The sequence below is a fragment of the Glossina fuscipes genome, unplaced genomic scaffold, assembly GCF_014805625.2.
Source record: "Glossina fuscipes isolate IAEA_lab_2018 unplaced genomic scaffold, Yale_Gfus_2 1, whole genome shotgun sequence".
In the NCBI taxonomy this organism is placed as follows: domain Eukaryota; kingdom Metazoa; phylum Arthropoda; class Insecta; order Diptera; family Glossinidae; genus Glossina; species Glossina fuscipes.
This window is the reverse complement of record NW_023998415.1, coordinates 18,768,536-18,786,712: the sequence shown is the minus strand read 5'-3', so window position 1 is coordinate 18,786,712 and position 18,177 is coordinate 18,768,536. Positions and strand designations below refer to the sequence as shown.

Below are 18,177 nucleotides of genomic sequence, written 5' to 3'. Positions count from 1 at the left end.
ACTGTTATTGACTTTCTGTACATCACAGGTTACAGAGATTACAAGGTGAAAAAATATATATATATATTGATATAGACATTCGTAGGTATTTCGAAATTTCTCTAAACTGTTCACTGATTAATGGTGAGGTTATATCGGACGGCAAATGCAATTAGAAATCATGAATGATGCCTATAGCCGATCTCAATAATTTTCCGCCTCCAGCATCGACAGCTATCCGTTAATTTTGGAAAAATTCATCATATCATCATAAACCTCGTGTGTTTGAAATTTCATTTAAACTCATTAAAGAATTTTCCACCTCTAACGGGCATTTACTTGAAGCTTCGCAAAAATTATATTAAAATTATATTTTGCAAAAAAAAAAAAAAAACAGCTCGAATTGATTCTCTATTCCATCGATTATTTATTAGATGGAGAATAGCACAACAATTCCATCATCATCGAAAGTGAGGAGAGCTTTAGCAATAGTGATGTTTACTATAACATGCTAAAGTGCAACCTGCTAGCAATACTACTTTATTTAAGCCGCAGCGCAAAATTGTGTTAAATACCTGCAAGAGCATATCAAACTGGAACAAATAATAAGTAAAACGAAAAAAAAAAAAAAAAAAATGAACATATCTGCGTAGAGGGTCAATTTTATTTCTATGAAAAAGTAAAATAATAACTTTGTATACTCTTTTCAGTAGAAAATTGAATCGTTATACTTCCGCATCATTTAATGGAAGAGTATAAATAACAACAACTTTTCGGGAAAATAAATTATTATTAAATTTTTTTGTTTCCTTTTGTTTTGTTTTTTGTTTTTTGTTTTTTTTTTTTTTTTTTTTTTGCGTGTATTTAAGAAAGAATATTCATTTTTCCTTTCACTTACCAAACCTGTGCTTTATATATAATGTGATCAGATATCAACAATAATTTGAAAATAAGTCATCGCTTTTCTTAAAATTGCACAAAGTAAGTCTTGTTGCTGACGCATCTTGAGTGGGATTTTAAAGATTTGTTCTCTTTTGCCATTTGACGATAAATAAAAAAATGTCGCTCTCCTTATAATTACGGTTGAATTTTGCAAATCACTTTTGAAAATCAATCTTAAAGCTCCTCCGATCTAAGCAAGAATCATAAAAAATAAATAAATAAATAAATAAATAAATAGATAAATAAATAAAAGCAAAAATTTCTGCGCTCACTTAGTTTTACATGTTGATTTTAGTCAATAAGACAAACACTAAAGGAAGATAAGGAAGATAGGACATGGATTATATTTGAAATGGCGAAAGTATCTGGGATTTACTTCCCATTATTTTGTTCATTTAATATGCTTGTGCGTTGTTAGTTGTTGATACGCTCGTTAACGTATAGAAGCACTCAACAGTATAGTCGTCTGCAGATGATGCACTAAATTGCAATTTGTTTACATGTCCTCTGCTCTGTCAGTAACAAACAAAAATTCTAGTTACTATACCTATATAAGTCGTTGCCTAAAGTACTTTCATATTAATGGCGTTTTTCTTTTTTCAAGTAAAATGTAACTAATGGCTCTCTGACGGCAATTATATAATAAAGATAAACAATTGCAAATGCACCCATGTAATATAAGGTAGGGGGAGAAAAATGTTCAGAAATGTTTGTTACTAACCGATGTTCACTACCACACATGTAAAGACCGCTCTGATGAAAGCAACAAATTCAGCGCAAGTCGTTCACTCGTCTCTTTGTAAGAAAACCCCGAGATAGATAGATAGAGATAGAGCGACAGAGCAGAAGAAAGATAGATATAGATCGATAGAGAAAGAGAGCGATAAAGATATAGAGAGTGGAGAGAGGAGCAAAGTAAAATGCAAGATATTTGGTTTTGATAAACTCAACCCAATAACAAACACTCTCGCGTGCACCCACACTTTGATTCACTTTGACTCTAACACATCCAACTCCTCTCTGCATAATAACCTTGCGACACGTATAAGTCAATCCATGGAGCAATGGACTCAAATATTTACAATAATCAAGAATGTACACAACTTTTGAAGCACAAGTAACGTACTTTCAAGTGAAAAATAGTTTTGAAGTTTTGACAGTCTGCTAATATGGAGCAACCCCCCCCACTCGACCTAATGAAAGAAAAAAAAAAAAAAAACAAATGGATTCCCTTTACGACAAATTTAATGAGCCCATTTTTTGTATGATCCCATCAGGGATAGGATTCTTCTATCATAGGCTTGAATTGTCGTAGTAAATGACGTATTCGTGTCACATTTTCAGACATGGTTGTCCAAAATGAATTGACTACTGGGTTGTTTTTTTGTTTTTTTCTTTTATAATTTTTAATTTTTTTAGTTCTCTAGAGTAGTTGTGAATGTGTTACTAGATAGATTACTGCTACTTTACAGCTTGATGTGAGTGATATAATTTTGCATTTTCCTTTTGTTTTGATTCAACTTTTCAGTTTACTAACCCAAATGGGGCAAGCAACGGACACGAAAGAATTTCATTGCGGTGCTTGGCTTAGTGACGCGAATAAAAGTTTTAATACAACATAATTTTTAGTAGTGGTGTGAAAAATATTTTAAACATTGAAACGAATTCGATTTTATATTAACAAAATCTATGTGTGTAAAACGTATGTATGAAAGTATGAAACAATTGTAACTTTTTCTAGTTTAACATATATGCTGTCACGTAATTAACTTTTATCAGTTGAATGGAATAAAAAAAGAAAAAAATTATTATCTTGCTCCATATGCTTGTGCCACATAGACGCAAAAAATAATAATATATTCGGATATACTTTGTGTTAAGGAAAAACTTTCATTTTGTCTTCGTTACATGCGCTCCCCAACAAAGTATTTTAAAAAATTAAAGAAGAAGAATAGATGGAAGAAGCGCGAGCAAAAGATGATTTCATTTTTCCTGTTTTATGTACTAAACTACTTGTTTACTCTATCTTAGTTTATTCTTCTTTTTCGTAAATTGTGTACGGACAGAACCGAAGGGGATCATGTCGAGCATACGAGCATTCATATATATATATATATATATATATATATATACTTGAAACTATATATGTAAATATGTATGTATGTGTAGCACGTATGAGTGTTTTAGCATCATTTTACCAAAGCTTAACATCTTCTTTTTTCAACATTTCGTTGCATTAACAAATACACGCGGACATGTGCGTACGTATTTGTGTTATCTTATGTCTGAGACTTTGCGCTACATTATAAATTTTACATAAATCTAGGTCAAGTATTCATAAGTGTACTATAGCAGCACATAGGTATGTGTTAGTTTAAACCGGGCATTAAATTTGAAATCTTTTGAATAACACACATTCTCACCATCTCTCTCGTATAATCAACTTAACAGGTTTGGATTTCTTTGCTTAAGTCCGCCGTCACCACCAAATATATATATCAATATATATACATATATACATATATAATATACATGTATATATATATATATATATATATATCTTTATTTAAAGAGGGTAATATGTATAAGGAAGTGTGTATATATCGTTATGTGACGTCATCGTAATGAAGTATTGTTTATAAAGTTTTTTGATTGTAGCAGCCAGCAAACCGTCATAACATCTCCCATAGGTGGGCAAACAAATTTTTTGTGAGTGTGAAGCATAGCAATTTTACATAGTCTAAAATATATTGAGTCTAGTTAGTTATACAAATTAGTATATCAATGGAAGTAAATCATAAGCGAACTTCAATTTTTACGCCTAATTAATTTTAAGTTAATTAATAACAATTGCTGATAGAATTTTTATAATACATTTCTTTTCATTGAATGGCGAAAATCTAAATTGCATTTGCAAATGAAACAAAGTGTAATGCATTCTTAATGTAATAATGCCGAAAAATATTCAAACGCTCTACAATCGCTCTATAATCGCAAGCTAATGCCTTCTTATATAGTGATTACTATATAAAATTACCAGTTAACGTGGACTAATCTCTCATCGGTAGAATCGCTCCATAATTTACGTTTACTAAGAATCTAAGCCTGACATTTTTTCTGATGGTTCAATTTTTGCGCGATTGTCAGCCCAACCAATCAATTTTCGCCCAAAACCCTTATCGTATGTATCCAGTTATCTAGCGCAAAATTATACTTAAGGTATGAAAATGGAGATCATTTTCAACGTAAAAAAATTTACTTTAGCACTTTCACGAAAGTACGCTGATGCAATTTGCATTAGCATGATATTCGTTTTGTCTTTGCCGGTCCTATTATTTGCTACACCTTTTGATAATCATCACAGACTAGGTTAGAATGCAGGCATAATATCGCTAAGAAAATGTTTGCGATTGATCAACATAGACACATTATAGTGGGCCACAATGTATGCATTAAATACTCTAAATCATTTCGCTATTTATATAGCGGACTCTAAAAAAGAAGGCATCATAGGGGAATTGCTCAAAAATGTGGGCCGAGCCTAGTCAATACTGTGTGTTCCTGCGCCAAGACGAGATATCTTAAAAATTGCGACTTGAAGGTTGGACACAAGAATTTGGCACGGACAGACCGGCAGACAAGTTTAAATCGGTATGAATGAAAGATGTCTGTTTCAAATCCTTCTAGATATTACATACACCCGCAGTAGCTTAATATACTCTTCTATCATAAGTTGTATTGGAGATAAAATGAAAATTAAAACTATATAAGAGACGAATTTGAAAATTGTTATCCAAGTTAATAGCCAAATATCGGTTCTATGTAAATTTTGGTAGCAGCAATCGAATGCGTTTGACAGCCAAGTTATTGCGCACAAGGTTGTGAATTGTGGGAAAAGATACGATTTGTCAGTGTTGTGATCATCCTTACGCAGCTAAGCTTTCACATTCAGGGGAAAGGAAACAAAACCACGAACGAAGGCTTTCGTTATGGAGGGGCTTTGCTTTTTTTTGCTTTGTTTTTTTTTTTTTTTGTTTTTTTTAATTCTGCCTGCAGCCGCATAAGTGGCACGAGAAACGATCAATGTAATGCCAAAAACATTAGGTCGAATGTATTATCGTTAATGGTTTTCGAGTGCATGCACGAAAGTGACAAGTTTTCCGGTTTTAAACAAAAATTTAAGTATCGTCACGATTTGCATATACGAACATATGCGTTCATGCATAAATATTTAAGCACATACTCGTACATGTAAATACGCGAGCAAGCATTGCTTTGTACGTGTATGTGCACGATATGTCAATGAAGGAAACTCTCCCAGCTTAGTTCTCCAAATCCAGCTAAGTAGAAAAAAAAAAAAAAACAAAAACCGCTGTAGGAAGACTAACGTCGCTTCAGTTCACTTCGTTGCATTTATTATCATTATCACTCCTCCTTGATGCTGCTCTTGTTTCGGCTTGTGCGTAAGATTAACCCTCACATCTAAAGTTGGTTTACTTTTTTCTTAAGCCTTCGAAAGTGCTGCGTTCACGATATCTAATCCCACGCAACTATCGAACAAACAAGCTAATGATCAAATGGTCTATCGAAGTATTGGATTAATAGAAATGTTTTACGTCTTTTGATTAAAAAACAAAAACAATTCTTGTGGTTTGTTTTACTTATCTACTTCACAGTAATACTAGCTGACTTTTACATTTTTTATTTTATTAAATATTTTTTTACAACATTCGTAGGTGTGGTTGCAATTAATTTGTATTAATCATCCGTTCAAGACTTGCCGATTTAGAATTTTATTCGGGCTTAGGTCTATTCTCTTAAATCAGGCTTAATATATTATTATAGTATATGTAGATATTTATATGTGGTAAAGATTTTTCATTTATTTAAATTTTTTTGTTTCATTTTATTTAGAAGTTTTGAAGAAAAAAAAATTATATTTTTTTATGCTTTTCACTAACACTAACTCTTTCTTCATGTTTTTATCTTCCTCTTCAAATTCGATTTGGCCAATTTCAGCAGCAAAGAAAAACCGCAAACTCTTGGTAAAGACCGCAACTCATGAATACATTATAGATCGTATACTAAAGCAGAGTACCAACTAGCAATACATTTAATTGAAGTGTACAATAGACGCGTTGACGTGTGTAGCCCAGCGTCGCATGACGCGTCCCTATGAAATAGCGCCGTTTCTATCGTCTCTTCTTCGTCTTTTTGAGCAACGATTGGGGATCGTCTCGTGGATTAGCATCATTTCTATCTTTCAACTATCGTCTTCTTTATCATCTTCTAGACATCTTTAACTCTTCCCCTTTTTCCCATTTACAGTCGCTACTTTCGTTGACTGCTTGTTGAAGAAAATATATAGAAAAGTAATTCTTATAACTAATTGCGAATAACAAGAAAGAAGCAAATGCCTTCAAAATTCCGAACAGACTCTAATGGGTGGCATTAAATAGACTCTAACGTGAAAACGTCATCAACGAATTCATTCATATATGAAACACGCACGCAATGCCGATTTCAACATTGACTGCTAAAATTGCCAATGGATATGAAAAATGTTATATATATGTTGATGGTATCCTTGTTATTGTTATTGTTATTGTTGTTATTATTGTTGTTGTTGTTGTTGTTGTTTTTATTAAAATATAAGAGAACATTTTATCATTTATATACATGCATACATAGTATTCATATATACATGTATATACCACAAATGACGATACACCCTTTGTGCATTACATCGACCTAATCCTATGCGGGACTCAATTTACTTTTACAACTTGTCATGCGTGTCAATTGATGTCACTTCTTGTCTTTTGGTATAAATTGGAAAATACCACCGTAGATGAAGCCATGCATATCTATATGCACAAATATGTGCATATCGAGAAAATATTCAACAATAATTTTTATAAAAAGAAATATACACACACATGTGTTATATGTCAGACACAATCAACACACATTTCAGATAAAGAAGTCTCGAATACAAGTTTTAAATACATAGTTTAAAATGAAAAAAAAAATTTTTTTTTTTTTGTTTTTTTGTGTTTTCATTTTTCTCTTTCTTTATTCGCACTTGAAGTCTAAGTGAGGAAATTCTTGGTGGTCGATTTTATTTCTCCACCCGCCACTGAAGAGCGCAGCTACACGCGATCTTTCGGTCCATTTGTGACAACACACATAAATGGGTTCATCAGCGAGATCGTATAGAGCGCGCATATATGTTTTTGAATAGCGTAAGATTCTTTCGTCTATTGGGATAAAAATCTATTATTATTATTATTGTGATCAAAATCGTATAGTACATGCCGATATAAAAATTCCAAAAATATTTGCCAGAACCTCCGGAAAATTCGCGAAGGCACACGCAGCCAATCATAATAAAATACTCTGCAATTTCTTTCGAGCTAACAACGAATGGTAAACATATATTAGGATTTGCACTTAAAAATCTCAAAAGCCATATAAACTTTCGTTCACTCTCTAAAAGGCCAGATACGTCACGATTTTAAATGATAAAACACCCCCGCAACAATTAAGAGATTATTGAAAAAAACATTTCAAACACAATCTTATCACGCCTATAGCAATGTTCAAACCCACATTTACAAGGTAGATTAGTGTTAGAATAAAGGTATTTTCAAAACGCAAAATTTTCAACTTTGAAGCATTATTCTTCTAACTTACTGTATCGCTGCCTCGTTCAATACGATGCCGACATTTTCGAGAGTGCAAGTGTAGCTCGGAAATAAATTTCCCCCACCAACAAGCTAAGCCAAGTGGGATTCATTCGCTGATTTTCCAGCGAATTTACTTTTACGCCATTCTTTAAAATAGACTTCTTTAGGAAGCCGCAACACGTCCACTAAATTTTCAGTGATATTTTGCATATTCTCTTGATCATGCATATTACAATTGTGTGCGTACATATGTCCGCGATATAAAGAAATATGCCCAGTGAAGTTGAAATTCATCATTTCGTTCTTAATAGTAAATCTCCAACCAAATCGCGCAACCTTTGAGTTTTGAGAAAATTCATTTGAGTCCATTTTTGAATCAATAGAAAAATATATTGCTACTTATTATACGAAAGCAATTCGAATCGAATTTTGTAGGATTTAGTGATGAATTCTTCTTCATTTTCGGTTAAGTGTAATTAAGAAAAACTTCCTGATCGCTATTTGATGAAAATACTTTGTAAAAAGTGAGACTGGGTTGACGGCATCGAATTAATTCATTTGCAATACGTATTTTGTTTTGTTTTTTTTAATTTTGCTACACCGCCCAAATCTGTCCGGGTAAGTAAACAGTAATTACAAAAAAAGGTTTAACTTAGATTTGCTTTATTTTTTTCTTAACCAAAATATGAAAGATATTTGAAATGCTGTTCAATATTTATGAAAGACTTATTGAATACAATATGAAATGTATAAATAAATATGAATTAATAAAAAAAATTTTAAATTAAAAATAATTAATAGTCTGCTTGATACGATGATTTATTTGAAATATGATGATAACACTTTGCAATCCCTTCGTACATCCAGCCGCTCTTAGCTGAAATGTATTTTTACTTTCTGTTTTTTTATATTCACAACTTTGAAATATAGAAATTAATAAAATATAAATAAATAAATAAATAAATAAATAAATAGACAAAACAATAACGAATTGTTAGTAATCAGCGTAATGCAAAATGCAATCAAATAGAATGATACCTTCTTCAATTTTTGGATTTAAAGAAGATACGACATGCTTGCTCTAGCTAAGGGCAACAGATGCTCGTCGATTAAAGGAAAAACGAGCCTCCACACAAGCATAAGAATTTTTAAAATAACGATCAATACTTTAAACACAAGGACTTTATAATATGTATATTATATTTTCGGACGTACAAACTGCAAAATCTAAACGTTTGAAAATCCTTTTCGCGCAAACAGTTTTTTATGATTCCAATCAGTTTCCCGTCAATTCTGGTCTCGATCACGATCTCGATCGCGATCTCGATCATAAGCTATTCGAGCTTGCGAGTCTAGCTTTTCATTACAATCTGATATCATAGAAGGGATTTTATAATTTTTGAGAACTCTAATGTTCTCTTCGAAATTTTGCAAAAGTAATAGCGAGTTTAGTGCATCAACATTTTTCAGCGACGCTTTTGAAAGAGGAATGAATGCCACAGGCAGTAATGAAAGCCATTAGAATAGAAAAACGAAAGAAACAACAAGCTATAAAAGGATGTTAATAAAGTTTTTAATCTCTAGCCGAAAGGAGTCTTACCGGTTATCATTTCATCTCACATAGCTTAACTTTTCAAATAAAAAAATGATTTTTATCTACGTCTTTCTTGCAATGCGATAATCTGTATAAATGCGGCATATATATATATATATATATATATATATATATATATATGTGTATATGTATAAAACTACTGTCAATATTTATATAACAGATATCAACGTGAATCCACATACATTCAACTATATATTCGTTCTTTTATAACGGTTCACCTACACTTTCATTATGTAATTGGTTTTTGACATTTCAATGATATTTATTCAATTTATACCGTTGAAGTGGGTTATTTACGAGGACAATAGTTCAATTGCAATAATTATGCACACAAACAAATACATATGCGCGCATTTACGTTCATATAGACTTCTATTAATAAAAATGGTTTTGAATTATTTAAACGTATGGGTATAGATGAGTATGTTGTGTAGAAATCCGTTCAACGATTGTTAATATGAACGACAACATAACATAATGGTAGTATAAATAAAATAGGAAAAATAACTCACCTAATTAAAAACTTTTTTCAGCTAACACACACGCACATACACTATGTGTAACATAGAACGATCCCGAATAAATATACACTGCAATAAAATTTGAATCGACTTTTCAAAGTGTTTTGTTTTCAGCAAATGTTGTCAAAATTTCTTTAATTATTGTTTTTGTTATTGTTATAGTCGTTGTTTTTCGTTATATATTCTGCTTGCAAAGCACGGTGACTCATTAGTAGGTGCACCGAAAGGGGTAACATACAAATCACATTTGAATTGAACTCTTGCATATGGTCAAAGATATACGATTAAGACCGACATTAGAAATGCCCGCATTCATGTAAACAAACGCACGCGGCGAAAATAAAATGAATTCTCTTTTAAACTATATTTATATGTATATATATAATATATATAATATATATATATATATATATATAAATATATATAGATATGTAATATATAAAATATATACATCTATGTACTATAAAGATACGGTCCCTTTATGTGTATATACAGTTGTAGTATATTGTTATGTGATTTTATTTAAGAACACTTGCGAGACGCTTAACACTGTTGCCACTTTAAAAAGGATTTTCTTCAGTCCGCGCAGGAGGGCACTATGTCAGCACACATACACTTGCATATAGGTAAATATATGTAGAAATTTCTTTTCTTTTCTTTTCTTATTTTTTTTTTTTTTTTGTTTTTTTTTTTAAATTAACCCAAACAATTTTTGCATTAGCTATTGTTATTGTCGCTTGTGTTGTTTTTATCGTGCCATACGACATAAAATTTCTCGTCACAATCAAAGGCTTGTATGTGAATTAACTTTGGTTTATTTAATATTTGTTGGTCGCTGTTGTGTGTGCTACTTGCTCTGCTATTACAGTCTTAGTTTGCTTGAAGGATACAAATAGCGTTTCGAAGGACAAATGTTATACTTGTATATGAGAACGAGCCATAGAACAATAAAGAAAGACATGAAGGGCGACACTAACATTTCTATCATTAATATGTTTGAAAAAAAAAAAAAATGATAAAAATAAATAAGTTGGCACATCAGTGGCGGGCGTATCGGGTACAAATTTATAAAATTTATAAAAAACTTCTCATTGGTTCTTATTCAACATTTCTGTCCGATAATGGTGTATACGTTTTTATAAGTGATAAGCTTTAAGCCGATACGTAAAGCCATATATCCAAACAAAGTCCATCAAAGTAATTGATTAGTGAACGTTTACTTGGCCTTACCTAGCCTTAGCTGCTAGCGTTAAATATCGGTCGGTAAAACTCTTACGATGATGGCTGTAAATAATACTTAACCGACTAGAGCAATGAATCTCTTTAAAAATTGAAAACATATTAAGACAAGAATTGCGTCCACCAAGCCAATGCTAGCCTGTTCAAATCTCTGGGGAGGGGGGCAGAGTAAGCCTGAGTATACATTGAGTGAGGAAAAGAACATGCTAAACCTATTGCAAGCAAGCAGCTTTCTCTTCTCGCAAGTGCAACATATACTTTAAACTTTGCGTACGTTGCGTACGGGTTAAGTATCAATTTAGTTACCAAGTTTTACAGCGTGTGCTAGACATGTCGGGAAAACAACAGCCATTGACGCATATCCGATTTTCGTCCAATTTATTTTTGACATTTACGTTTAGTTACCTAAGCGAATCCATTCAAATTTTTTTTTTTTTTTTTTTTTCTAAGCAAGAGAATATGCAAAATCGCTCTATTTACTCTGTCCCGTAAAGGTAAATTAAAAGGTTTTTCAACGAGTTACAAAGATTATAGTGTTGCATTAGCCTACGTCAACTTAAAAAAGTTTACGTCTAATACGAATTTTTTACAAAAGTTTAAAAGTGATTTACAAAAGTGCGCAGTCGACTATTTATATAAAATCATTTTTAAGTAAAAATTCATTTTGGTATCTTATATCGTTTAGTGCTAATTACAAATGAAAAAAATATATATATACTTATATGATGACTCCCAGCAATTATATGCGAGAAGAGCTTCAACTGTTACACTCTTCAAGGCATCAGGGAATGTGTAAAACGCAATGGATAGCAAGAACGACAGAAAGCATTTTAAAGAATGCAGCTGTGTAGACTGCGAAAACAAACTACTTAATATAAATATATATATATATATATACTACTTAATATATATATATATATATATATATAACTACTTATATATATTATACTAAGAAAATGAACTACATTTCCTTTGGTTGCAATCTTGTAAAAATCGCTTCGGTTTGGCTTTTTTTTGCTGATCAACAATAATTTGCTTGTATATACGATGATCTCTTTTACATATATCCTCATCGGCGGCGCGAAATGAAAGATAAATTCGTCATCATCACACCATAAAAATGTCAATCCATCTTATCACTGAAACTTAGACTACTAAGTTATTGTGTAAAAACCATTCTTTCTTGACTTCATTTTTTTCTTTTTTAGTGGATGAAATAAAGTGCGACGTCGAGGAAGCCCTAGCACAGAATTTACCGGAATTTTCACAATAACTCATAGACATAGACCTAAACTTGGTACGCATAATAGTTGGTAAACTTCATTTGCCTGCTCTGGCATATTAGCGAGCAGAACTAAAACATTTTAACTTATTTTCTTTACATTAATTAAAATGTTATTGCAGTAAATGAAGGACGCGTCGGCGCAAAAATATTCTTTTCATCGTTAAACTATTAATTTTAAAATCAATTTTTAATTTTTATTGATTTTAAAGTTTATTTATTACACAGTTAAATAGGTTCACTTATATGCGTACCTTTCGTGTATTTAACATACACTGTACTGTAACATACGAATATGTCCACCCATCAAAGGGTGAAAGTGTATTAAGTTTCAGTGCGGTCGTTGCTGATAGGCGTGAATTTTAACAATTTCTTTCTATGAGTCTATAGAAATTCCCGTAAGAGATTGAAACTTTGCTGTGCATATGCACTTTTGGTTCAATTTTGTAGAGTGGTGTTGTAAACAGATTGAACTCTCTCTCTCTCTCTCTCTCTCTCTCTCTCTCTCTCTGTCAAAATTTGCCTAAAGACTAAAACGCGTAAACGGCAATCTTTTTGGAATTAAAAAAAAAAAAAATAGGGACGAAACACCTTCAACTATATTCATTTACACGTCTCCCAATCTATAAGAAATTCTATGAAAATATGAATAACTACCGTCGGTGGGAAGAAAATATATGCAAATCTTTATGTCTAGCGAAGGTCCTCGATTCGTGCTAATAGAACGCGTATGCCAAACGTGATTGCTCGTTTCTCGTTTTTATTATTATACATAATTGAAAAAGTTGCATGCATTCACAACAGCTACTATGTGCTTAGCATAAGTATTTATGTCAATCAGTTGATGAGATCGGTTTTAGATGCAAAAAACGCACAAGATGCACTTAAATGAAATTTTAAATGCGTTTAGTCGTCTTATAATAAGAAGTGCTTCTGCAAGTTGTCGTCGTTAAGTTAAGATTTTGGATAAAGATTTGGAATTTAATCTTTGTACAAACTCATTTATGTGTGATTACGGCAGGCAGATTAACTTTCTATTCTAGTTTGCTTTACATGCAAGTGATGCTGGCATATATGTTGCTTTATAAGTTACCTATTAGTATGTTAGTATCGCAAATTTAGTTTAAGCTTTATCTTGCACTTTTTCACATTTGCTGCATTCAAACGCGCAATACAAACCAAACAATAGACATTCGTAGGTATGCTGGTAGTATGCTGACGGTATGCTGAATTATCCAAATTTGCTTATGAAATTTCACATATTTAGATAAACGTTTACGGAACAAATTTATATATTTATTAAGGATTTGTTTTCAGTTTTTAAAGTTCTTTTCAATTTACAAAATTTTTCGTTTTATTTTAATGTTTTTTTTTTTATTTTTTTTTTTATTTAAAGACGCAGAAGTGATTTCAACACTCATGGAGGCAAGCAATAAAGATATCTTTAAAACGATTTTTAATTTTTGTATATACATATATAAAATTTTATTTGAGATCAATTTTACAATACCTTACATCACTTATAGTACAGGATAAATTGAGTTTAGTCAGATGTATGTAACACCCAAAAGGACATAACATAAATCAAACTTTCATTATGTCGTTTGACTTGGCACGATTTTCCCAAATCAATTTCACATTGTCCGTCGGTTGAAATTTCGATATATATCGAAAAAATGTAGCATCATCTCAAGTTTTTAGCCCGAACAAGCGAAACCGACGAATTCTATTGAAAATGGGATTGGCTCTTCATTTGAAAAACTGGTGACATGTAAACGTATTAGAAGACCAAAAAATGCTAAGCATTGGCATATCAACATTTTTAACTTGTTATATATATATATATATGCAAATATTTTGATCGAATTGATCAATTTTATTGAATATTTTGTATAACGAAACTATATGAAAAATAATTAAGTTTTTAACAAACCAATTCAATTTGCTACATTTTGACCATATCCGTTGAGATCTTGGGCTCCCGCCTATACAAAGCCTTTCATGACAAGTAAGCCTTTACATGAAAATAAGATACGATTTTTGGCATATTCTCAGGGGAATTACAAAAAAAAAATTATGTTACACGAAGCGACGTAGGAAGTGTCAGATAAATTTTGTGCGTATTAAGCTGATAATCTAAGAAAAATGTATTATATTATTAAAGACTATTAGAAAAATATTACAACAAAAAATCAAAAGATTTGATGTCAGTCGACCTAACCGTTTAAGTTGAAATTATTAACGGTTTGCGTACATAAACATTAACCCCGGAATTCAGTGAAGAGAGCGAGAGAGAGAGAGAGGGAGATTGATAGACAGACAGAGAGAGACATGAATTTTAATTTATGTATTTACAAGATTCTCTTAAATCGAAATATATTCAATAGCCGATGTTTATAATAATATAACATGCGATCGATTTATCGATCAAATGGATGTTGACAAGCTAGTGGATTAACAAACTCTCTATTCTTCAAAGTTAAGTTTTCGAGTACATTGAATCAAGTTAGTTACTTGAATATTAATTTGCAAGAAAATCACAACGTATTTCTAGATTTAGTATTCGGTAACTATCGAACTGCCTCGTTTACTTTAGAAACAAGTGCAAACTTATACACAAGTGCGACTTCGTATCCAATGATTGCTTATGTTGTAACCGTCAAAATCCCGTATACGTCATGTAATTCGAAGGGTAAGAGAACATGCTATTTACCTTCCCTACCTTACACTATACTACTCATGTATTTGTGTACACATTACATCACTAGCGAAACTTCGGCAAATTTGTTACGTAAACTAATCGCAAGCACATGTTAAATACAGCAAAGTGTTGCTAATTGACAAACCTGAAGATCATTATTATCTCTGTAATTGTCGCAAGCAGTCGAACATAATTAAGTTATCATTTAGTGAATTTGAATGGCGACCAATATCGTAAATCGCAAACTTTCGCAGGCGACATCTAATTCATATATATTCGTATATGTGTTATGGTACTCTTTCCGTAAGCTAAGCTTTGTAAGGAGCACAGAATAACGCAACATATCTCAATGACACTACGTCTACGTCCTGTCATTTTCAAAGCATAGTCGACGAACTTCGTACTTCGCCTTACGTATCGCGATAAACACTTGCTTAAAATGTCTATTCATATTTAAACGCGGCAACGTATTCCTTCTAACCAAGTCAAATGCTAATGACATCTGTTCAAATTCCTCTAACGAATTATGCATACATATAATAATAGATTTTTTGTTTAGCCTAAAACTGCAACGAAATTACGTCTAGTCTATTGCAATCGAAAATTGAAACATTCACAATTCAAAGAATTTTATTAACGTGAGTTAATAAATACGAATAAATGTAAAAACAAAAAACGAATTTTTTAATTAGAAAAACATTAAGTGAAATTTTATAAATATACGAATACTTATGTTTTTCTTTTCTTTTTTTTTTCTTTTTTTTTCTTTTTTTTTCTTAGAAACAATAGCGAACGGCAAGTATTTCTATATGTTGTTGATTCACTACAAATGTGCACATTTATAGTTAATTATTGGGTTATCAGAAAATTAACTGCACAAGCTTAGCAACGAATGCCTCAAGTTTGAAGATTATGTTAATATATCTGAGGTTAGTTATATTTATGTTTTCAATTAAGGTTAGTTCCGAATTTCAATTTATTTACAAAAATTTCTGAAATTCTGAAGCCAAAGGTTTATTCAAAATTTAGCAAAGATAGCATATCATGTAAATATTTTTGTAGAGACGATGACAGTCTGTATAAAAAGATCGAAATTAACGTTTCGTTCAAACTTTCGCGGCAAAACAATTTCATACCCGCTGTACAATCAGAGAGAAAACCAATCGCAAATACTCAGTATACCGAAGGTACGTAAATTTATTGCTTAAACAACTTAATAACAACACAATAATTGACACATGCATGCGATATGTAAAAGAACAAAGAAGATGTCGCATAGTCTTGATTGTGATGCAAAAGAAAGAAAAAAAAAGGAGGCCAACAAAAATACCGCGAATAAATTATATATCACTTTAACTACTAACAAAGAAAAAAGAAAAAAGTGTCTACGATGTCTAATAGTTAGTAAATACCAAGGAAAGGAATACCATGTCATTCGGCGTAGATTGAATTTGTGATATCCATCCAATGCATAATGAAACAGACCTGTGTGCCTGTTGAACTCATATTTAGGGTTTCCAAACATTCTGTAAAACGGCAAGACTCGGTCACGAATGATTCCATCTTCTTAGGATCACGTTTAAGTCAAGTATCATGTAAATCATTCGATAGGTTCCCCCATTAAACACCATGAATAGCCGACATCTCGCTCACCGCTCAGCATTTGCATGTTTGGTTTTGCCTATCCTTGTTTTTTCTTTCTGCTTTTTTTTTTTTTTTTTTTTTTTTTATTTTACACATAACATGGCAGAATTCTATATTTTTATGCATGTTATGCATGCAAGCTTCAGGATCTCCTCAATTGCATGCGTAACATATTACACTAGAACTGCTTTACGAATGGAAAGCTTTCGACAAATTTAAAATTTAAAAGGCCCAGTTGCTGTCTTCAGTAACTTTAGTAACTTTCAGGGGAATTGAATGAAAGGCTCGCGTTTACGTGGTAATACTACTACTAAAGTGTTAAATCATTCTTTCAATTATTAAAAGTGCTCCCGACCACCACACCGCTTGAAGGAATTTTCAAAAAGTCCACGATATTATAATATGATTATGCAATACAGGAGCGAGTTAAAATTATCTGATCTCACTTGATTATCGAAATTCAAGGGTGTCATGAGACTTACACCAATCAATTGCGTTCATAACATAAGCAGTTTTATATGAAAGCTTCATTGTTTTCATTGTTCATAAATTGAAAGGGAAAGAAGACGAGACATTGGTTCATTTAGATTCATTTTCCCCAAAACTGCAGCCCCGACAACAATCGATTAATTAGTGAAATGATTTTTTTTTTTTTTTTTCTGATAAGAACATATAGATTTTAGTATCAGTCTAATGCTTTCTTCTTGAAGGATAACATTAATGCCGGGAAGACTCTTTAATATGCAGTATGTATGTACGAGTTTTAAAAGGGATAATAGTAGTACAACTATTTCGCATTGCAGTCATATTTTAAATATCAAAATCGTGCTCGCCTGATTGGTCGCACTTAGTAAGGTCCGTGATTTCTCCGTGGGGTGATGTACGCCTGAAAAGCTCTTTGAATTCATTCAAATTTTCATATTGCATCGTTTTATGGATTTCTCTTGAGAAACTCTGATCCTCATATGACATTAATTTGTTTCTCAATCGGCAAAATTACTTACAAGTTACAAGGCATTTTTACATTGCGTTTACATTGCGTTTGGTGTCTTGGTTAATGAATTTCTTATGGTCTAAGGCAGACTGAGTGGGTGCAAACAAGAACTGATTTCAGTAAGAAGGTGAATGGTGGAAGAGCTATGTGTCTTCACAGCGTGTCCCATAGTTGATTTATTGCGTGATAACTGCGATAATTTAATCATTCAAAGAAATTTTGAAAGCCTTTGCCCTACTTCTTACTAAGTTATATGAACTCGTTTGCCTACAGCAATAAATCGAATTCTATTCGAGCATTAAAAAGCGAATATTGAACGCACTATTAATAAAATCAAACTTGATTAAAATGAACGAAATTCTTGCAAATCGGATTTGTATGAGCATATTGTATTTAGAATTTAATTAAGTCGAATGTACTTTAAAATGCAGAATTCCTTAAGCTTTTCAGTCTTCTCTTATAAAAAAGGAACCGCATCACTCTTATTGAAAAGCTCTGTACAAACTATTGGAAACGAACATATGAATCGTTGAGAAGCAAGTTGAAAGAGGGAGGGAGATAAGAGATTGAA

General features: G+C 31.9%; 1 protein-coding gene across 23 annotated transcripts in view; it reads right to left on the bottom strand.

Annotated features, from left to right (window-relative positions):
• The window catches only part of LOC119645230 (probable cyclin-dependent serine/threonine-protein kinase DDB_G0292550), an 89,678-nt gene extending 79,283 nt beyond the window's left edge, over positions 1 to 10,395 (bottom strand). For 19 of the 23 annotated variants that reach the window (XM_038045296.1, XM_038045311.1, XM_038045312.1 and 16 more), the window contains exons 1-2: positions 9,738 to 10,005; positions 878 to 1,111 (exon numbers count right to left, since the gene is read on the bottom strand). The gene's annotated coding sequence lies outside the window, so the exon portion shown is untranslated. Of the gene's footprint in view, positions 1 to 877; positions 1,112 to 3,344; positions 3,367 to 9,737; positions 10,117 to 10,197 lie in introns of those variants that run through there. The other 4 variants (XM_038045292.1, XM_038045290.1, XM_038045295.1 and 1 more) reach the window with 4 other exon arrangements.
• Between the last annotated feature and the right edge of the window lie 7,782 nt (positions 10,396 to 18,177).